This window comes from Equus quagga, chromosome 3 (assembly GCF_021613505.1).
Source record: "Equus quagga isolate Etosha38 chromosome 3, UCLA_HA_Equagga_1.0, whole genome shotgun sequence".
Taxonomy (NCBI): Eukaryota; Metazoa; Chordata; class Mammalia; order Perissodactyla; family Equidae; genus Equus; species Equus quagga.
In genome coordinates, this window is record NC_060269.1 from 49444874 (window position 1) to 49469232 (window position 24359).

At 38.5% G+C, this 24359-nt stretch overlaps 1 protein-coding gene across 1 annotated transcript in view; it reads right to left on the minus strand.

The window, feature by feature from the left end:
- The window catches only part of MARCHF1 (membrane associated ring-CH-type finger 1), a 289583-nt gene that overhangs the window by 14471 nt on the left and 250753 nt on the right, over positions 1-24359 (minus strand). The window lies entirely within an intron of this gene.

A 24359-nucleotide genomic window follows, 5' to 3' on the forward strand; every position in this document is an offset into this window, starting at 1 on the left:
CAGTCACAATCATTGTCCCTTAGTCACACTCCTCAGAAAGTTGAGGGCTGTTCCCTCATTCTGGGAGAGGAATAGGACCACAATTTTTATAGTTGTAAGCTAAGGTTTGTATGCGGGAAAGTGTCCGTTATTTACTTTGAAGAAATAGACTCTCAAAGGGTATTTGAATGCCTTGAAAGCTCGAGTATCACTTCATTTCTGTGTTAGGAATTGTGTCTATTTTTCTTTGTATTATTTTGATAGGAGAATCAAATCACTGTAATCTTCTGCGAGGTGAATTGATGTACCAAGCTTTCCATAATCCATGATCCTTTACATTCTTTACACTATTATGCTTTTGCTAAAGCAAAATCTTTAGAACTTCAGAAGACCCCACTCCTTCCCCACCCCACCCCCACACATATAATTCCACACACAATTCAGTGGAGAACAAAAGGGCACACATTATGTTACATAAAGTCCTGGCTCTGGCACAGGCTTTGAGACATGGGTGAAGTCGCTTAACCTCTCTGTGCCCAGTTGCCTCATCGTCATAAGAGCAGATTGTGGCAGAGGTTGTAACAAAGAGGTTTGGGAAGAGGACGCCATTCTTCTCTTCTTCCTTTACTAGCCAGACTAATTCTATGAAGCCGGGCATTGCGCCCAGCAAAAAGCTCTCTTCCAACCTTCCTTGGCAGAGGGGGACACTGCCTGTTTTCCACCAATGAGATGTGAGCGGCTGTCTACTGGGATACCGAATTTTTGCCTTCCTGACGCAGGAATTGCCCCTTCTTTCTTTCCTTCATTTTCTCTTCTTTGCTACCTGGAATTCATAATTAATGGTAAGAGTGCCAACAGTCATCTTGCAACCTCAAAGAAAGTCTCGAGAATTGGAGAGACCTGAGCCCAGTCAGCATCAGCTCACCTCCTATAGGGGAGGAACATAGAGCCCCCTCTAATTAAGCCATTATTTCTCAGGATTTGGCTACTTGCTGTCAGATGTACTTCCTGATGAAAGAACCAAAGAGATACTTCCTAACTTCCCTTCCCGTCTGCCAATTAGCATCCTATAATTTCCTCTGTAGGAGAACACAATACTTAAAGCCTGACCTTGATGCTCAAGAAAGCTTCTTAAACATTTTTGAGAAAAAGATGTTTTATTTACAAACACCATCCATTCCTGTTCTCTTCCTGGTCAGTCAGCACATGGTTTTCCTTATAGGGGTCTGTTAGAGTGAATTAACAATTCATACTTCATCCTGTACTTTCTTTTTCATCAAACTATATTTTATATATTGTTCCATGTACGTAATGGAGAGATCTTAGTAATGCAGGCTAGGGGAAAAACAGTTGCTTCAACTTAGACTCTATTTTTAAGTACTCAATATTGAATTGCGAAGATTTGAATTTAATTTGGCATGTGTTTCTTGGCTTTTATCAACACTTCACAGCATATCTGTGAAAAACTGATTTTTAAAATTTCATTTTGTTATTGATTTATTGTAACGTTAATCTGAATAGCCTGTATAATTATAGAATAGAATATTATCATTTGGCAACCGTATTTTCTGATATAATAAATATTTCTTGAATTACCTCAATCTTCATATGACCAAATAAAAAGTACAAGATGGTGCAGAAAAGCAGCTTTACAAAATGTTCAAATCTCCTAAATGTTCTAAGTGGATGAGAATATCTTCAGTAACAAAATATTCATACCAAATCAACCCTCAAATATAAAATCAGCTTTAAAAAAAAACCCTTAAAAATGGGGACTTCTTAAATCTAAGGAGCAGTTTGATGAAATGGCTGGAATATATTCTTCAAAATTAATGAGGCTCAAGTAGAAAAATATCAGTGGGGCTGACAGAGATGTACCAAATCATTTGTCAAGACTCCTTCTGTTCCAGACAATAGAAGCTCTGAGGTTTTTGTTTCCTAACCTCAGTAGCATTTTAAGGAGAAGTGTAAAGGGACCATTAAAGCTTCCCACTCTGCTTATAGAGACCGTTCAGAAATTCACTAGCCAGCGCACAAGTAAATGTAATGCCACAGCGCCCTCTTCCGAATGATCACATTACTGCATACCATATTCAACACAAGGTACCAGCAGAAATCAACGTCTTATAAAATGTTCGTTATACCCTGTATATTCAGGTTTACATACAAAGTTTGAATAAGTTTTGCAAGGCTTCACAGTGGGGAATGAATTGAGAAAGCAAGGATAGAAATCTTCTTTTAACAAAGCTGTCATGAAAAGGCCTTAATTTAATATCTGGAATGCTGAAATTCAGTACCAGTTCACAAAAGATTTTGGAATAGGAAACTGATAATTTGCCCAAATACACACAGCATCTGTGCTTCCCTGCCCAGTTTTATAAACAATGTTGTGGGTTATGCCCACATGACCACGTGTACACAGTTTACCGCTGTGACGCCTCCAGGGGGGGATGTTAGGGAGGAGAGCCCCGCTGGGTGCTCAGAGTGGTCCCCTGCTCAGCAGCAGCAGTGGCACTTGTTAGAGATGCAAATTATCACGCTCCACTTTTGAGATGACTCTGTTGGCTTTGCCCACAGGGCACACAGAAAATCTGGACCCCGCTCCATCACTGAGGAAGCGCAGCTCTCTGCCAGGGGAGCAGCCTGACTTGTGCCTCGCCACCTGCAGGGCCGCAGGGCCACTGCCTTTCTCTTTAGATTATTCAGGCCTGAGTCAAATGTCCATGTGAAAGCGACACAAGTGGTCTCAATGAAGCTGGTGGAAATGATAAGACAGCGATTCTCTTTCCCTTCCCCAAGGGGCAGGGGAAAGATGCACCGCAGTGCACCACCAGGCTTTTGACAACTTTTTTTTTTTTTTTTGAGGAAGATTAGCCCTGAGCTAACATCCATGCCCATCTTCCTCTACTTTATATGTGGCACGCCTACCACAGCATGGCTTGCGAAGCGGTGCCATGTCCGCACCCCAGATCCGGACCAGCGAACCCCGGGCGGCCAAAGCAGAATGTGTGCACTTAACCGCTGCACCACCCGGCTGGCCCCTCAGTCAACAACTCTTTACACTGCCAACTCTCCCATCTGCCCCCATGGGTCTTCAAGTTCACTTTCACATCTTCAAACTGGGGGATGAGCTAAGGTGGGCAAAACCAGTTTCACAAAATCTTAGCACCTCCTCATAGGTGGTCTTGGACCTCGCTTTACTGTTCTACAATCTCTGGGTCTTTGATATCTGTTTTACTGTTCCTGGCCTTTGGTCCCTTGTTGAAACTGAAAGAACTGAACTCTGTTACTCAGAAATATACGACTAGAATTTTTCTGGAAAGACTTCCAAATTGGAGTTTAAATTGATGAAAATATTGTTTCTGCAAAATTTTCCATTTGCTGTAGCTAAATCAAATTGTGTAGGTTTTCTAATTTGAATTACTTGTCCTGTATTCATATTCTGTCTTAAAATATAAATTCAAAAATGCTGCCTAATAAGAATGCTTTGTACCAGTGAAGAATAAAGGCAGTTTATTTGTGCAATATCAAAATACACGAGGTAGGGCCTGCTTTACTAAATCCATTTCCTTTTCTTCCTTGACACGGTCCCACTACATTTTCCAACTCTCTAACAGCCATAGGAACCAGAACTATGAGCAAATCTATATAGTGATAAAGCAAACAACCGCCACCAGGTGGCGCCAGGCCCAAACAGCAGCTAGTACCAACAGCATTTTTCAGATACAGCCGGACAACACCCCAGAGCTCCCAGCCAGCCAGCTGCACAGGCTTTTTCTGGTTATTTCGTCAACGCAGCATAAATGCAAAACCACATTTTAGCTGTTTAAAACGTTCTGATCCTGGTAGAGGGTTTTACCACATATGAGTGAAAATGATACCTGGAAACAGCAAATTCAAAGTTTATTGTGTTAGCTACAAGTGTAAGATACGTTGTGCCAGAAGATAGTATGTAAACCTTGCAAACGTTGTGGGGCTTTAGAGTATTCGTGGTCTTTCTAGAGGGCTCGTTGATCTGGGACAGTGTCTCTGAACGTTACCCCAGGGGCATCAGCATCACCTTGGGACTTGTTGGTGTTTAATTAAAGAAGGAGACCATTAGGCTGAGGTGGCTCCACGTCATGCAGCCCATGTAAGCAAAGCCAAGTCTAAGCCCGTAAATGTCTCAAGGTTATGAAGTCAAAATGCTAAGGACAACCATTCGCAAGGAGCCAACTAGGCTTTAAGCAATACCCATCAAATGAGCCCCTTGCTTTGCTTCTGCGCTTTCTCTCTGTGTCTTTCCCCTGGTTCCTGTGGGTGGAGCACTCCTAACCACTTCCGGTTTGGCGCAGCCTGAATGGAATGGATTTTTGCTCAAATAAACTCTTAAAAATGTTATTGTGATTCAGTTTATCTTCTAACATTAGAAATGAAATACTTTGGGCCCCACACCAGACTTACTGAATCAGAAACTCTGGAGACAGGGCCCTACAATCTGTGTTTTAATAAACCCTCAGGTGATTCTGATGCGCGCTAAAATTCGAGAAGCACCTGCCCAACGAATGACACTTGGCAGAGCTGTAGGGTGACCTCAACGGAGTCTAGATTAGAAATAACACGTGTTACTCCTTGTCATCAACTAATTAGTTCCAGGAAAGGGAAATCAGCAAACCAGTTTGGTTACCTGGCTGTGATGTAAATATTTCACGTTGAGTGAAAAATCACAAAATCAGTGAATTTGTTTGAAATAAAATAAAGTTGTTTGGAGTTAACTCATAAATCACTAAAACAAACTGTTTTATTTTTTATTTCACTTTTCAAATTAGTGTTTAGGTACATGAGAGCATATTAAAATCTAATTTTATTGGTTATAATTTCAAATTCTTTGGGAGACAAACAAGAGACTCAACATTTCTGAGGTGTAACTCTTGAGACCGTGATGAACCCCCAAGTTCAGAGATATGCCTACGGTAAATAATTTCCCTCTTAAAAATGGATGAGAGAACATTGGAAGGAACAATGTAACCTCTGCAGGCTTTTGGTGACATTTGCTACAAAACTGATGCTGAGTAGGAAACAAGACAGCCAGGTTGAGATGTAGATGATGGGCAGTCGGTTAAGTTCACTGATTGGTTAACACGCTCACTTTTGGACACAAGTCCGAAAATATACGCTATGCAAACCTGTCTCTTAACAGAATTATAAGTAACCATGTAGACGGAGCTCCTGGCTTTCTTACTAAGAGTCAAAACCTCAAACATTATATCCACAAATGCTCTGAATCTCCTGTAATCTCCTGGAAAAATCTTTTTTTCCCTTAGTTCTCCTTCTACTTTTGGTCCAGTGAAAATATTTATTTGGCATCGTTCATGGATGGTCCAATGTGGAGGGACATTATACATTTTTGGTTGAATGCAGCCCTTCTCTTTCTCTTGACAACAGGACAAGAGGAGATGGTCTTACACTGCAGCAGGGGTCAGGGCCTCCAACCAGAGAAATCACAAGCAGGAACAGTGAGGAAGGGGCGTTGTGTCCGACGAACTGAAATTTCAGCGGAGGATTGACAACTATCATCTTGCGACAGTTCGAGTGCATGTTGATTTGGAGTTGGGGGAAGAAGTCACTGATACCCAGGTTGGTGTAAAGATATCTCTGATACCCAGTTAGGGTAAGATAACACTGTAAGCAATTGGCAGTCTGACTGACGAATGGTTTATAAACTTTCCCATAAAGAAGAGGAATACCTGGGAACCTGAAATCAATGGCTTCATTTTGTTCCCTCTCAGTCTGTCTCCTTTGACATTCAGAGCCACTGAGAAAGGGGATCACCTGAACATGGAGGGGAGTAATAATAAAAATTATTCAATTCTGGGAGTGCTTCATAATTAGAAGTAGTTTTCAGCCCTGGCTGTCTAACAGAGTCCTCTGGAGAGCTAGTTCCCAATATATACACTCAGGTCTTGCTGAATCCATCACTGAGGAATGAATTACGCATTTTCACAGTGTACTCTATCTGTGATCCAAGGGGTACTTGTTAAAAATGAAGGTTCTGGGTTCAAATTCTGACTCTACCGCGAAGTACTGTGTGACCTTGGGTGAGTTATTTTAATTCTCTATCCTTCCATTTCCTTATCTATAAAATGGTGATAAGAACAGCACCTACTTTACAGGGTCAAGTTTAAGAGAGTGAATGCATAAGTGCAGAACAGTATCAGGCACTTAAAAATAATTCCATAAAAGATTATCATAACTTAGAGCTTGCAGCACTACATCCATTTAGACTTGGATTGTCTTTACCTTCTAGATCAAAGCATCATGTTGATAACATCACCGAAGGATGAAGAAGGGATGAGCTGGGATTTGTTCACAGGGAATTAAGGCAGCTAGACCCTCCACCCCCATCTGTTTTCCAAGTACAAATACATTTTTCTGAATATGGACTCTCATAGCAGGGAAATAAATCTGTTTGGTTAACTATTTGAATAAATAGAAGACTAAATGGATGAGTTATTGTGCATATACTAGGTAGAATCATTTAAAAGACTGTACAATGATAGCTGCTTTTCTGTTAGGATTGAAAAAAAAAATCACAGATTGCAATATATGCCCCAGGAAGTTTTCATTCTTTTTGTCTGGAAGCTGAATTCAAAATGTTATGTTAAGGCTTCCCAAAGAAATACTGTTCTGGGTGACAGTTTTCACAAAAGGTTAAAGGGATTCAAACATTTCAAATAAACTGAAAGCATTAAGGTGGATATTTGTTTTTAATTATATCTTCCCTGAGTAATGGAGAACGTGAAAGGTAGCCTGATCAGAAAGGTCCAGAAACATGCCCCAGGGCTGCTATTCTATTTTAGTGATTGCAAAACTCAAGAAGCTACCTGAGAATGGATATGTAAAAGAAATGGCTCTTTTTCCTCAAAAGGTAATTAACTTGGATTTTGATAGAAGACGAATATTGCTTTTCAAAATTTTTTTGAGGCCAGCTGACATCATAATGTTTTAGAAGAGCTCCCATTATTTTACAGTGTTTATAAGAGTTCTTGGAACAGCCCAGTTGAGTAGAAAAGTAGAGGTGTAAATTCAGGGCAAATTCAACTTATCACAAAAATCCAAGCATCATTGAAATACCATTTTAAAGTTCTAGGAAAAGGTGCACTTATTTAAAAGCAATAGTAGTAGAAATAAATTATATTGATATGATTGTCACACTAGTTGACAACGTGAGGAATAAGTTACTAAGAATTGTGACTCAGGGCTGATGTGGAGAGGTGTCAATTACCGGATGAGATATCGTCCAAATGCAAACACACCAGTAGAATCAGAGGCCAAGAGAACATAGAAGATGTTGGAAAGAGCCAGGGGAAGACGGGAGACCTGGGGAAGGAGCAGGGAGGCTGGGGGATGGGTGAGGAGAGGAGCACAATGCAGCGGTCAGGTGGAACAGGCCAGAAGCCACATGCTCAGGGAGGCAATGAAGGGAAGTGACTGGGCACACAGACTGGAGTAGACTGGCTCAATCAGACCTGGATTAGACCCCCGGGCAGGACATCTCAACCGTCTGACTGGGGGCAAATAACCTACCTCCTTAAGCCCTAGTTTCCTGATGGGTAAAATTGGGGTAATGATACATTCTCGTATATTGCTAGTTGGATAGCACATGGTAAGTCCTCAAGTAAACCAGGGGTCCCTAACTGGTTAATGAAACAAAGTTTCATACAGTTCACAGATGTTTTATTAGGCCCATAGTGTGCTTTAAAAAATTATCATCTTGAATTCCTTGAAATGTAAGAACCTCAGTTTGCCTTAGCCCCGACCACTCTCTTTGGTTTATACCCTGCCCACTCTACTCATTTATATTACCTGCTTAGAGTGGGCCGCTGAACTTGTGACCCTTGAAGTATTAGTACCAGCAAGCAAAGTTTTTCAGAGAGACAGAAGCCATGAGGTGCAAAACAAACACCCAAATCTTTCAGAATCTTGAAAAGAACTGTGGATCTTAGGAGCCAACGTGAAGAGGTGTCAGAGGAGCCATCAGGTACTAAGAGATGCCCAGAAGGGAGCAATCAGGAAGATCTAAGTTACTGTATGGATGTGCTCAAAGGAGTTTATGGAAAACTGGTGTGTGAGAATACCAGCCTTACAGGTATTAATAGTCAAAAAATATTGTGACCAGTAAATCCAAAGGAGCTAAAATATTTTTATAAACCAGATTAGCTATATTATATTCAATCAACCTTACCAAGATTAAAATTGTCTCTCTATAAAATATATGTATATTACATACTATATGTATATCTAAGTATACATGAATCTGATGTTATATTTATCAACCTTTCTTATGAACGTTTTCCTGATCTCTAATTGTCTCCTGTCAAGGAGGTCATGAGAGATGGGAGTTCCTAAAATCCTTTTGAGCAAGGTATTTGTGATACACTATAGGGAAAAAATTTGCTGAGTAAAATCATCCACTAGAGGGTGCAAAGATACCACACATGAAGATGATTTGAGTGGAAAAAAAGAAAAAATGGACAAATGCTTATTTTAAAGGTCTGTCTAGAGGGGAGATATACTCTGTGGTACTTAGGCACACCTGCACTGGAATTGCCATGGTAACAGTTAAAATGGCAAATTCCTAGGCTGTGTCCCAGAGCCATATCTAGGGGGCGGGACCTGGAAATATGCATTCTTAATAAGCACCCCAAGTGATTTTTATGTACGCTCAAGTTTAAGAATTACTCCCCCGAGGAAATAAAAATTTACAGAAATATATTAGAGAGGAGCTGTAGTCTCTAATATTTTTTCACAAGAGTGAAAATAATTCCACCTCCCTCCCTCTTGCCAAAAGAAAAAACCCAGCCAAATCTGGGTTGCTTAATATGCTGTCATGTAAAAATACAAATTTCTTAAAGATTTAATTAATAGATGCATTTAAACAAAGTTTCTTTTAAAATATTTAACCAAGAGTTGGTTGTCTGTTTTCTCTTGAAGGTTATGTTGAAAAATATTATATCATACCCTCTAGAAGAGATATCAGTATATTACTGCTTCAGGCACAGTTGAACCAGTGGAAAATCTATGGTGCTGGATCATGGGAACCTTAATTATGGACTGTGACTTTAAGAAAACAGAAAGAATAATTGGATTATATTTCATAAGATGGCATATTCCCTCGTCTCTATAGATTTAAGCCCTTGTCTAGGACTCAGAATTGCCACTGCCATCCGTGATGTTCTTCCCCAGAAGCCCATTTCTCACGTTTATTTCTGTTGTGTGCCTCTCTTCCTTCCTCTTCAGGGACTATCCCCAGCACGTGTGGGGTCTACACAGGCCGGTTGTCAATCTTTGTGCCTGAAATGATCATGGCCTTGCAGTTTAGGAGCAAGAGCCTATGCACTACGCAGAATCGTAGAGACAGGGAATACTAGCAGACATTTAAAAAGACCAGATTTTACCCCCTCATTTTCTAGATAAAGAAACTGAGGCCCAGAGAACTGAACTGATTTGCCCATGGTAATGCAGGAAGTTATTAGCAGATTTTTGTTTCTAGCTTGATTGAGTAGTAGATGCTTTCCTTCAGGAGCTAATTATTGAAGCATCACAACATATCAGATATTTTCTAGGTGCCAGAGAACAAGATAGCCAAGACTCCTGCTTTCATGAAATTTAAATTAGTATCATCATTGTGGAACTTTGTGTATTTGTTACAACAGGGGACTATATAAATGCCCATCAGTGAGGGATAATGGACTTTGATTTAAGAAGTGCCTCCATCTCTTTCCCAACTGTCTTACTATCTTTCATTATGTGTGTGTGAGAGTGTGTGTGTGTGTGTGTGTGTGTGTGTGTATGTATGTGTAGTTATCTTTCTAAACTATTCCTTTGGATGGCAGTAAAGAAAAAGAGAAGTTTCTCCGTGGAATCTCTATTGTACCATAAGGCAAGCCCAGTTCTACTGACAGCCCACTGTCAATGCATATTTTCCTGGGTCAAAAAAACCCTCTTGCATCCTAATTCCAACCTGCTTTAACAGTAGCGTCACATCTGAATACTGTATGCAACATGATGGAGTGGAGGGTTTGTTGTTGTTGTTTTACTCTCAGAGTCTTTTAACCACATAAAAATTTGAAATAAATCTGATAAATAAATATATATTCTACTCCAGCTTAAATGGCAGCCAATGAAGCTTTAATCCCTCTAAATATTGATCCAGATTTTGCATACAATAATACAAATATAATATAATAATACAAATAAAACAGTTTTAGTTAATACACTTAAAATCAGTTTTATTAATGATTTGATATCAAGCATAATTAATTGGCTCAATAGATTACCTTTGAACTTGTTTTTGGCACTTCAGAAATTCAATCTTTGCTAAGAATTTTGTCCTAAAACTGAAGACTTTTCTTTAAACAGAAGAGATCTTCCATGTTTCCAAGATTATATAAATTCCCGAAATTGTATGTAAAATGTTGTGTGTGTACTTTTTCTGGAGAGAGGTCTACAGTTCTCGATGGGTTCTCAAAGAGGTCTGAGACATTTTCGAGGTTAAAAGCCCTTGCTTGGAACTGCTTTCCTGTGAATTGATTTAATATTAATATCTCCACTTCCTGCAAAAGAAGGAAGCACTGGACCCGGGTAGGGCGGGAGGTACATACAGTCTCTACAGGCTGGAAATGAGACTTGTGGTTCAGGGACTTCACATGTTTGGAAAACAAAAAATGGCTCTGCAACCACAACTGGCCTCAGTTCTGCATTGGCAGGACTTAGAATGGACTCTGAATCCCAAATGCCGAATCTCAGCCTCCTGGGAGGCAGGAAAGCATGTGTAACGCTTGTTCATCTCTACATGGGAATGTTCAACTGTGTTCCAATATTTTGCTGTTTAAGAAAGGCAACTGTGTCCCATCCTAGCCTCCCCAAATCTAGTTTTCCTCTATTTAAGAAGTTGCTTTGAACCGAGGGGAGCTTCTGGGTGGCTAAGCATCTCATTTCAGTGCAGAGGACACCAGAAGGATTTGTTCTGGACCTTCAGGAGCCCTTGCCAAGGAGTCTGTTTCATGTAATGATCCCTTAGGTCTTATTGCTCCCTGTGGAATTTCTTGAGACAGGTAATATTCTAGAACAGATTCTAGTTTTCTTCCTAAAGCTTGAGAGAGAAGTGAATATGAGAGGAATGCTTAGTCAAAAATTCTTATTTAATAGTCTGTCATTTTTTCCCCCCGTCTCTTTGGAAATCTAATAAAAATGGGTTGGCCTTGTTTCTTTCTCTATGTCCTTCATTCCCAGTTATTAAAATTCAGATAATAAAGACCTTTTTCCTCTGTAGATTCAGTTGTCAGTTTCTCTAGTACCATTGGATTCCTGCAAAGGGATAGAAATTAAATGATAACACAATCTAATATTATTCTAATAATTTATTCTTATAAAAACGAAGAGGTGAAGTTTAGTTATCCAACATTGAAAATGGATAGGTTTAATTTTCCCATTTAAATATACCCTTTCTATCAAAGGTCATAAAAGGCTTCTGATGCTTGAGCTGAGTATGATAAAAGGGGGAAAGAGGAAAAGGGTGGACATTGGGTTATGTGAAAATTTGTGGGGTTGTGTGGGATAGAGATTTGTCTGTGGAAATTTCAAAGAGTGAGGAGGATCATGAGAAGGAAGGGCAGGAGGTGAGGCAAGAAGAGTGGGCAGGACTGGATGATGAAGAGCCTTGATTATCAACCCAAAGCTTGGGAAGATGGGGCATGGGATTGACATGGACAGATGCATGTGCAGAGAAAAGTAGAAAATGGTCTTCCCAGATTTCCTTCATGGAATCGGTTCAAAAGAAATTTCTTTATGACTAGTTGAGGTGAAAAGCAAGACCACAAGGGACATGAAGGTGGGCTGACGTCTTTCAGGGAGTCAACAGGAAGAGCGTCTCTGTTGTTCTGAGGAGAGGAGGGGATGGAGGGCTTGAGAGAGTTGAGGAGGAGTTGGGTTGGATGTGGAAGGCTCTGGCTTCGTGATGGAATTCCTCTCCTGCTACTGAACTCACTAAATGTTGAGGTGAGTGTATTTGGGAACAAAATCTACAAAGTGACAGATCTTTGAAATAGATTTACACAAACAGAAGTGGGACAGCCTATATGGACACAGTATGTAGAAACAGAGAAAATAAGTCATAGGCACTTTCAGAAAACAGGTGCAAGATATAGATTGTCCCAGGCCATGCATTTGGAGTTTGGGCCAAGTTTAAGCAAATTGCCAAGCACTAAGGTAGGAAGGAGTTTGGGTTACCAGGGTTTTAGAAAGGCATTCTTGCAGCTGTATGGAGGGTGAGAAAGGGTGACTAACTAGTAGCTCCTGCTAGTAGGTTTTCCCTCCAGGGGAGGGAAAGAATTGATGTCTTGATGGTGGGTCTTCTTAAATATGACTTCTACTTTGGAGAACATTGATAGTCTCATGGGTGAACTCCCTTAACTTCCTGTCTTCGGACTAAACATGTATTTATAACTGCTCACACCCTGCTTACTTCCTTCCCTCTTATCTAAGAGGACAAAATTTTCCTCTACAGTCCAAATTAATCATTCCTCGTGGGCCTTCACCCTTTGATTGTATCTTTTCAGTTGTTTTTAACTCCTCTCCCTTTCTCTATAGCCCCCTTCCCTTCAACATGAAAACCTGCCTCTATGTCCCCCCCAGCTTTTATTTTACAGTAGCTCATCATTATTATTAATTGCGTGTTCATTACAGGAAATTTATAAAATACAGAGAAGTAAAACAGAAATCAAATCATTTTTAATCTCATCTGCAATGTATATCTTTGATCTTTTTTCTTTATGTGCACATAAAATAAATTAGAATGTAAACTTTCAGGCCACTGTAAAATGGAAATTTAATTCTTGTATATCTTTATTTCTTTGGAGCACTACAGAATGGAGGTGGGGAGATATGGGGAGTGGTTGACAATTAGGAGAGTATAAAGGCAGGTTCTTTTTGTGCTAAGAAGAGGTCAGAGGATGGGGTGAGGAGGAAAAACATACCCATGTTGGGAGCCTGGATGACAGTTAGGGTCATCTAGAAGCTGCTCTAGCAGGCAGAGGTCTCACTGCTCAGGAAGAACTTGGAGAATGAGTCTAACAAAGCACCACTTTGAGAGACATTGTTTAAAAGATGGGAGCCATGTAGGGTCTTAGTCACCTCTCAAAGACCATCCATCCTTTACTTAAAAACCTCTGATTACCTGCCCTTGTGTCCTAGGATTGTCATTCTACCATCAGTGGAGCCCAAGAGGACTGGAATTTATCTCCATCTGTTGATTCACCCACTATCTCCCAAGCAGGAGTGTCCCTTCTGTGCCACAATGCTTCTCTCAGAACCGATGTGCATAACCAGCATGGGCACTCCCTTTTACAATGTCCCAGGACATTTGTACATGTAGGGAGGGGAGTCAGCCTTGGATATCTAGTGGGATAATAATGGGGCAGCCTTCCACTCTGTAATTAGTGGGGAGAAGCAAGAACTGAACAATTGCGTGACACCAAGCCTCAAATTGTTCTCTGTTTACACAGTTTTTAAAAACAATTTTATTGAGATATAACTGACATATGTACTGCACATATTTAAAGTGTAAAAATTGATAAATTTTGACAGATATTATATACCTGTGAAACCGTCACCACAATCAATAAGATGAACACATCTATCTTCTCCCAAAGTTTCCTCTTATCCCTTTGTAATCCCTCCCACCCAGTCTCTCCATATCCCATCCCCAGGGGACAAGTGATAAACTTTCTGTCACTGTAGTTTAGTGTGCATTTACTAGAGTTTTACATAAATCGAATTATACAGTATATGCTCATTTTTGTCTGGCTTCTCTCACTCAGCATAATTATATTGTATCATGTATCAATATTAATTTCTTAAAAGGAATTGCTGATAGTGTTCCATTGTATGGTTATACCACAATTTGTTTATTTGTTCACCTCTTGATGAACATTTGGGTTGTATCCAGTTTGGGACTATTAAAAACAGAGCTGCTATAAACTTTCATATGCAAGTTTTTGTGTGAACTTATGCTTTTATTTCTGTTGGGTAAATACTTAAGGGTGGAATGGCTAGATTATATAGTAGGTGTATGTTTAAATTTTTTAAAAACCACCAAATTGGTGTCCAAAGTGGTTATACTGTTTTCTATTTCCATCATCAGTGTGTGAGGGTTCCAGGTCTTCCACATTCTTCCCAATTCTTGGTATGATCAGTCTTTTTAATTTTAGCCATTCTAATAGGTACGTAGTGGTAGATCCTTGTGGTTTTAATTTGCATTTCTCTACAATGTTGAACATCTTTTTATGTGATTGCTTGCTATCTATATATCATATTTGATGAAGTGTCTATTGAAATTTCTTGCCTATTTTAATTTATTGGGTTGTTTGTTTACTTATTGTTGAGCTTTCAGAGTTCTTTATATATGTGGGATACAAGTCCTTGATCAGATATATGATTTGGAATTTTTCCCCAGTATGTGGCTTATCATTTCATTATCCTGATTGTGACTTTTGAAGAGCAGATGTTTTAAATTTTGGCAGAGTCCAATAGCAATTTGTTCTTTTATAGATCTTGCTTTTTGTGTCATATCTAAATATCTTTGCCTAACCCAAAGTCATAAAAGGTTTTCTCCAATGTTTTCTTCTAGAAGTGCTATTGTTTTTGGTTTTACATTTGTAAGATACATTTTGAGTTAATTTTTGTGTGTGGAGTGAAATACAGGTCATAATTTGTTTTTTTGTATTTATTAAAAAGACCATCCTTTCCCCACTGAATTGCTTTTGCACCTTTGTCAAAAAATTATTTGACTGTGTACGTGTAGGTCTATTTCTGGGCTCTCTGTTCTGGTCCATTGATTTGTTTGTCAGTCTTGACAGCTATACTACACTGCCTTAATTCCTATAGCTTTATAATAAGTCTTTAAATCAGGTACTGTTTTTCCTTCAATTTTATCCTTCTTTTTTAAAGTTGATTTGGCTATTCTGTTCATTTGCATTTTTATATGGATTTTATATTTAGTTTGACAATTTATTTTAAAAGATGCCTGCTGGGATTTTTATTGGGATTGGGTTGAATGTATAGATCAATTTTGGGGAGAGAATTGACCTCTTCACAATATTGACTCTTCCAATCCATGAATACAGTTGATCTCTCCATGTAATTGTCTTTAATTTCTCTCGGCCATGTTTTGTTGGTTTCAATGTGCAGGTCTTGTGCATCTTTTGTCAGATTTATCCCTGAGTATTTAATAATTGTAATGTTATTGCAAATGATATTTTTAAAATTCTAATTTACAATAGTTTATTAATAAATAGAAATAGATTTGATTGTTATATATCAATCTTGTATCCTGCAATCATGTTAAATTCACTTATTAGTCCTATTAGCTTTTTGGAGAGTCCAGCAGATATTTCTACATAGATAATCACGTCATCTGCCAAAAAATAGTTTTACTTAGTCTTCTCCAATTTGGATTTTTTTTCCTGCATTATTACACTGGCTAGAACCTTCTGTATGATGTTGAATAACAGTTTTAATTTTAAATAAAAAAAACAGAGATTATACTAACATACTTCACTGAAAACAATTTTTTAAATTTAACAATAGATCATGAATATCACTGTATTTCATCTTTCATGGCAGCATATACGCTATCATATAGCTCAACTGAAATCTATATTATCAGCCCACTATTAGAAATTTTGCTTGGTTTTGGTATCATAACTAAATATTTTTGCCTATCCCAAAGTCATATAGATTTTCCCCTATGTTTTCTTCTAGGAGTGTTATTCTTTTAGGTTTTACATTTTGTTGTTCACTGTTATAGCTAATAGTATGACAAGAGAGAATTCATGGAGCAAAATATTGTGTACATCTATGATTACTACATTAACGTAAATTTTTAGAAATGAAATTTAAGGAAAAAATTGCATGATATATTTAAGACTTCTGATACATACAGCCAAATTGTCCTCCAGGAAAATTATAGCAAATTATCTTGCTATAGTCATGCACCTCATCTTGGTCAACAACAGACCACATATACATTGGTGGTCCCGTAAGATTAACACCATATAGCCTCGGTCTGTAGTAGGCTGTACCATTTAGGTTTGTGTAAGTGCACTCTATGATGTTCACACAATGATGAAATCACATAACGATCCATTTTTCAGAACAAATCCGCTTTGTTAAGTGACGCATGACTATACTAGCCTGTTTTAAATGCCAATTTAAGAGGATAAAATTGGTACCAGACTGTTGTTTAAATTTCCATTGTTTAGATTGCTTATAAGGTGGAATTTTGTGTGTGTATGTATATGTGCTTACTGACCATTTGCATTTCTTTGTGAATTGCTTTTTTTCCATATTTTTTCTATTGGTTGCTCATCTTATTGATTTTTAAGAACTCTTTTATGTTTATCTCCAGTAAACAATCCATCCCTTGGCTCTGTGCTCCATCTATAACTACTGGATTGCTTACTGCTTCAGAGGCAACATTTTGGAAAGCATATTCCACCTTTCCCCAAATGTCAACTCTTTCTCACAGAAAGGGAAGCAGAATTTGCCACCCCTAAATATGCCTCTTTGGCAGAAGGATTAACTTGAGCTGGCTATTTTTAAGAAACAGCAGACGTGGGAGAAGCTCTGAAAATCAGTAGAAGTTACCCTTTTGTAAGGGACATTTACATTTACAAGGGAAATCTCCACTTGTAAGGTTGTCTCCCTCTCTGTACGAGGAAGAGGAGGATAAATCTCTAGAAACTCTTATCAATGGAGAAGGCAGGGACTGAAATCTGGATAACAACCTTACCCTTGTTTATTGTGCTTTTCCCGGTAATCTCCCATAACTGCCCTCCACACAACATCTTCTTTTGTCTTTAGCTGGAGATGGTATTTAAGGTGGGGGTTTGGGCCATTTCAGCAAGTTACTCAGTTTTCCTGGGTCTCTCCCATATATACAGGAGGTATACATGTTAGCAAACTTCTGTTTGCTTTTCTCCTGTTAATCTGTCTTATATTACACTGGGGTCTCAGTTGAGAACTTAGAAGGGTTGAGGAAAAATTATTTTTCCTCCCCTATATCGCCTTCCATTGATTATTCAACTACCTGAAATCCAGTTGTCAAAAATGTTACCCCACTGAAAGTACTCCTGCCGAAATTACTAGTAATCTCCTAATTTTATGTTTACTCTCAGTTCTGTCTGTAGTACCTGCCACTGTCGGCTCTTCCAATTTCTTTTAAACCTTTGGTTTCAAAAGTGTCACTCTCCACTGGTCCTTTGCCACTTTCTGGCTGTTGCTCTGTATCATTCTCTGCTGGTTCCTCTTCTCCTCTTACCCTTCATCTTAGTCCCAGGGCCTCATCTTCACATTCTCACACACTTTCTCACTCTTCACATCTGAGCCTGAGGCTTCCACTACCAGAGACTTCTGCCCACGCTTCTCTCTGAGTCCAGACTCAACCTCTCTCAGATTTAACTGCTAGACCTGGTGGGCCCACTCATGTGTCCTGACTGGACTTATGTCATTTCACCTGATTTGCTTATCTGCATGTATATTGTTCCCCAGGTAATAACGAAATCCTTCACCCAATCACTCAGGCCAGAAAGATGAGATGGTTTCCTAAACCGCATCCCTCATCTCTCCCTTGCAATATAGCTCAGTAACTGAATCCTACCAAATGCCCTCCTCTCCGTCTCCTTAGCTCCTGCTTTAATTGAGTCCATCTGTTTTCTAGTTTGCACATTGTACCTGGCTTACTCACCTGGGCAATTCATTCTCTACACATTGCTGCAGAGTGACCTTTCAAAAATACAAATATATTAATTCCTTACTTAATACCCTTAAATGTCTTCCCATTTCCTCCTGGATAAAGTTGACATTCTTTAGCAAAGCATCCTATATAATCTGACACTTGCTTTCTATTTAACCTTGTCTATCATTTGTCTTAACAATAACCGTAGTATGAATAGTTTTATATTGTTAATTTAATTCTCACAACCTTTCTATGATGGATGTGGTTTTAGAACTTCCATTGTGGATGAGGATGAGAGGTTAAGAAACTTGCCTGTGGTCATCTTTCTCTGGCATAGCCAGCTTTATTCAATGTATAGATTATTCATCCTCTGAGCACTTAAAATGTACTGTTTTCTTGCCTAGAATGTCCTCAACTCTCTCTGTCTCACTGGGAGACATCTAATCACCATTTATAAGCAGTTTCAACTTCCTCCTCCCCAGGAAATGTCTCCTAACCATCCAGATAGACATGATCCTTCCCTACTCTGAACCAAAGAGGCAGTAGAAGACAGTGCTTAAAACCATAGATTTGGGCATAGCATTGACTTAAGACCGAATCCCAGCTCCATCGTGTAAAAACTAAGACCTTAGACAATTTACTTAACTTCTCTAGGTGTCAGTTATCTCATTTGTGAAACTATGATAAGAACACCTATTTCATGTTTCTTGGTAGTGTTAAATGAGATTATGTGTATAACAAAGCACGCAGCACAGTGCTTGGAACCAGTAAGCAATCAGTAAATTCTTCTGATCATTGTGGCCATTGACCTAACGCATGTTAGTGTATCATCACTGTAAATGATCTATACCTCTACCGAATGTCCTTAATGGTAACCCCGGAGGAAAATTTACCAGGGACCTCACTGACCTGATAATCTGTGCATTTGCTGAAATATTTAGATTTAACTACTACAAATTATTTAATTGACCATGTTTCCCTCTTCGCTTTGGCTGCTAAACCTCTTGGAAGCAGATAACTCTTCCCATCTAACTAGTACACAGGACCCATGGTACGCGTCCTCCTTATGTGTGCCTTATGATTCACTCCATTCACTTTCTTTTACTACAACCTCCTTAACCGTTCGCCTTTTTGGTATGTATTTCTGTAAGCAGGCTCAAATCCTTTGTGCATTGTGATGGAGCGCTAATGATATTTGAAGGATATAACAGGGGAGGGCTGAGCTAAGCAACTAAAAGCCTTTGTAGGCTGGCTGACATCTGAATGCCTGATCTGTCAGATCACAATAATGGAAGGGAAATAATGTCAATTCTTCAATAGTAGATATGATAATTTGTATTATTTTATAGATAAAGTTCTTTAGTTCATTGAAATAAGAATGGCAACTGAAAGGAGCTGAGGTATGTTTTGTCTAATAAACATGCAACATGAAAATGCTCTGAGCCATTAAGACCCATAACAAATCCTCATTGAAAGCCACATATTTGTGTTCTCCAACCTTTGGGAATCATGAAATAAAACATGGATACGCTTTATGTAATCAACTGTTGCACAAAAATGTAAGGAGTAGGAAGTCTTATAAATATTTGAAAAACTAACTGGAAATCCAGATCAATCATACTGGATGAGAGACTAAGAAATACTTCCAGTTACTATTGGGGTTAAATGCACCCTGTGAGTTGTATTACCAAGATTAGGTTTGAAAACAAAGTCTTGAAATCTTCAAACATCAGTAAGAATCTTAACCTAATTCAGTCTTCTTGTAAATAGTGAGCTAACAAAAAGAGTAAAAAGATCCTTACTATCTTTTCATGGGGATTTTTCTTTAAACCAACCACTCAATCTCTGGGAAGACACTTTTCCCCATGATGCTCATCTCTGAATTCAGGTGTGATGCTGTCCTAGCTTCTCAGAGAACTGTGGAGTTCACCCACTTACACGGAAAGAACGCTCAAAACTGGGCCTTGACTCTTAAAAAGGGGGAAAGTCCATAACAGATGGATGATATTAACCCCAGAAAATACTTTGTCTTTTAATCTAAATTAGGATTTAATTTTGCAAACCATGAAAAAGCTGTTGATTGCAATCAATTCACATAGAAATTAGTCAAAACATACCAACATTGTTACTACAGCTTCAAAAATGTAACTGCCTGTAGTAAACAACCTCACATCTCCTGGAAATGCAGAGATAGGACATAAGTGCTAGGGGATTATTTTAACTTTAATGCTTTAATATACACATTATTCCTCAAGTCAAATTCTTTCACCGTAATGACACGATATCTTATAAAAAAAAGTAATAGCTTTGTGTATATGGGGGACGTGGTTGACCCTGCGTATTATAAGAGATGACTGTGACTTAGGGTTTGCAATACTGGAAATGTTTTCCAGAAGGGAGAAAACAGTGAAGTGGGTTGCCTTGACAACACGGGTTAGTTGCATCAAGAAATCCATGGCAATGCAGGACCTTCTGGTACGTCAAGATTGCAAACTATCTACCAAATTAGGATAAAAGAAAAGTAACCCCACTGCAAGGCAGTGTTACCTGACCTATGAAATATTAGTTCTCACTTTTTATCACAAACCTTGTTAGAAAATAGATGAAAAATCAAGGTGGCAAGACAGTCTGGAACGCAGGAAGAAAACAGACAGAGCAAGGGTTTTATTCCTGAGTCTGCCCACCTCTCCTCGAGACCATGGCACCCACAACAGGATTCCAGGAGTTCCTGAACATTCTGTGAAAGTTGATTCTGCTAAGAAAAATATCTCTTGCCCTGATTCTGTTGATTCCCCAGCAGTCTCCCACAAAGCTTCTCTATGGGGAATATCAATTGCCCTTATCGCATATTCTTAAATAATGAGCATAATAAGGATTACCACAACAAAGCTAGTTATTAGTTGAATAGGAAACAAAACCTGTTAACATATGTGCCCTCTAGTCCAATTATCCTGGCAAGGCGGAGGAGAGAGTTATCTGTGAAGTAGCCTCAAACACAAAGCCTATTACAAGAAACCTACATTATCAAACAATCTCGTTTCCTTCCTCCAGCAAGCGCCCCTTTGTGGCACTGTTCGTGGCACGCAGTTTTGGTACTCTGCTTCTAAAAATCACCATAAAGCAATTTTGAACAAGGAGCTTGGATTTTCCTTCCACAAATGATTTTTTTTTTAAAGGTAAGCAAAGCTATGCTTTTCTTTGGCTTAAACTGCAGTATGAGTTTCATTTTCAACATGGTCGCATCCTGCGACTCATTTATTATTGGAGATGGGCCCTGAGTGAATGAGACATACTGTGTGGCTGTTTGACCTTCCCTTTCGTATTTCCTGGCTTTAAAATTGTGGAAGGGAATTGGGACCGGAAGGACACATGCTAGGAGCAGAAGAACTGCCTCTGTAATTACAAAGTTGAGACGCACTAGCCCCAGCTCTATGAGTACAGACAGTATCAATGGCAGATGGTGACAGCTCCAACACGGGCAAGGCCAAGGTAACCTAGCAGAGTGTGCTATTGACTAAGAAGACCAAGAGAAAAGAAAGTTTTGTTCCAAGTGGCATTTATTTCTTTTTCTCCTGAGTAATAGAAGGAAGCCTAGTAGATGGACCCATCACCTACTAAGGGCCAGCGTTACTCTTGAGGCTTTATGTCTCTTAGAGGAAAAACTAACATGCCAAGCCTATGAATCATTTCTAGGGTGCCAATGGATGAACAGAAGCATTGCTTTTTAGAAGTATCTTTAGAAGTAAGAAGTGAACAGGCATGACAACAACAATGACTCACTGACTAGGGAGAAAAATAGGCATATTATTGGGGAAGTATGACATAGAAATAGTCATGGACAGCTTCTGATTCAGTCCTAAACGTTAGGATTTCTCAATTAAGATAACAATATAGAGAATCCAAGCAAATGCAAAGCCATCATGTGTGCTTTTAGCTAAGTCCTTTAACCTTATCAACTGACAAGCTACCTAATGGATCTTTCATGCAAATACTCTTACAGGACCATAGGAAACAGGAATTTTATCCAAGAAGACAGAAGTCATCTTTCTGAACATCGTTTCTCATGGGAAGTGGGTCATCTGTCTTTTGTCTACTTAGCGTGACCACACTTAGGTCAGTCTCATGTGGAAGCTATCAGGATGAAACATGTGAGTGTATCTTGTGGTCATACTGAAGAAAACCCCTCTATTTTAGAGAAGAAAGTAGGCATATCTAAGTAAAACCTATAGCTGGTGAAAAGCAATGAACATACAAGGAAATCTTGCATTCTGGTTATCATTTTACACAAGCATGCAATTTTGAGAAAGATGTTTAACAATCTGTAGGTCTTGTGTTTTTTTCCCCCTTATAAAGTAAAATGTTCGAGTTAAGTGTTCGTAATCTTTTTCTTTAGAGACCAAGGATTTTTCAGAGTTCCAGCGGCTCTCAGAGGTCAAAGGGGATCAAAGAACAGGAAGGACTCTGGGTCCCTTTTTCTTTACTTTTCTCACTAGTCTAACCAGAGTATTTCAGCTTTTACTGCTTTTATTATTTCCTCTTTTATTTAACATTTTTAAACAAACTTCTAATTTTGGAGTAATTTTAGATTTATAGAAAACTTTCAAAGATAATAAGGGCTGTATACACCCCTTGGCCAGTTTCCTCTAATGTTAACATCTTACATTACCATAATACATTTGTCAAAGTAAAGAAACCAACATAGTTCACTAATATTAACTAAACTCCAGACTTCATTAAGATTTTACCAGTTTTCTCACGAATTTCCTTTTAAAGTTTAGTGAGATATTGTTCCCTAACGAAAGTTCTGAGACTATGTCATTCAAAGAATTTAGAAAGTATGGGAAAGACGTAAAAGACAATCTAGTACCTAATTGAGGCTTTCTTTTTGATACGATCAGAATTACTGGAAGACCTGAGTTAGGAATAACTTCCCGCTTTTGCGAGTCAAAGCTACAGAAACTATGGTTCTGCACCGGCATCACTCAGAGCTTGTTAGAAATGAAGAATCTCAAGTGCTCCTCAGGGCTACTGAATCAAAACGTGATTCGATTTTTGAGATTATTTCCATAAACCCACAGAAAAAGCTCATTTTAAAGACTATATAGAATTTCATTTTACGACAATCTCCTGCTCTATCCTTCTGCACCTTTCTTTACCATTATGTAGAGGCAATCACTTTTAAACATGGGAGGTGACGTTTCTGACATTTACCTCCATCATTTTATATAGCATGCTTCTATGCTTGACAACTTAGTGATATTACACATCATCTATTGATCTCTTTTTATTGTTGTTGGTGATTTAATGCTTACGGTCCTCCTCATTCACATTCCCATAACTTCCCACTGTAAGTGTATGGCTATTTTAGTTACATCAATAGAAGAACTTATATTTTCACTATATAAAATGGAATTCTTTAAGAAATCAAGTGTTACTCTAGAGCAGTGTTTTCAAAGTGTTATCTGGGAATCTTTCAAGGGACCACTGTGGTCAAAACTATTTAATAATAATTATTGAAGACTTTTGTATGGTAGGATTTTCCAGAAGCTCCGTGATGTATGGTATCACAACAGACTGAACACACACACAGATATGAGATTTCAGTTGTCTTCCATTGGGCCAGACATTAAAGAGATTTGCAAAATGAAAAACAATGCAACTGTTCTTATTAAATATTTTTTGTTTTGGAAAATAATGTTTTTCATAAAAGCATATTACTAATCTTAACATGCAAATGTTTCTTATTGTTACTTTTAAATGATTTAATAAGTACATATTTGAATATTTCTCAGTTTCAATTCCTAATATGATGAATATTGATAGATATAACCCATTTGTAAGAGTCAAAGAGTCTCTAAGACCAAAAAGTTTGAGAATCGCTGCTCGAGGGTAATAATTCACCTTGTCAATAAATTTCTCTTGCATTTTAGAGATAATCCTCTTTTAATTATTTGCTTAGGATGTACCTCCCTTAATTTTTTTCTATATCCTTCATTGCACCTATCCAAAACCCCTCAATCTTATTCCTCAAGCAAATCAAATATTCTAGCAAATTGATTTTTTCCCAGAGACCTCTGATCCTGAGGATTCTATTTTATTCTCCAGTCTAAGCTGGTCACTCTCTTGGTCTACATATCTTTTGCTCTGCTCTACTCCTCTGCAGCCTCCCTAGGGGTGATCACTTTCAAATAGTTTAAAAATGCTGGGTGCACAGCCCTTGTGCTAGGAGCTTCTTTGCTCCTCTGCTATGTTGCTTGCTGTGCTTCTCTAATCCTAAATTTTTCCTGTATCAAGTCCCTTACTTTGCTCAAGCACTCCCTTGAAAAGTTTCCTAAGAGGGCATGGGAAGTAAGGTTTTAGAATCCTTGCATTGTCTGAAAATCTTTATTCCACTCTTAGATTTTATAGGTATATTTGCTGAGTATTAGAGTTGTGGTTGAATATTCTTTCAGCATACTCAAGTTATTACTGCATCGTCTCTTAGGATGTATTGTTGGAAGAACACCATAATTCTGATCCCAATGGAATTCATCAGAAGCTTTTTGAAAGCTTCCAAAATTTACTATTATTTATTCTTGTTATTCTGAATTTTTATAGTAACGTA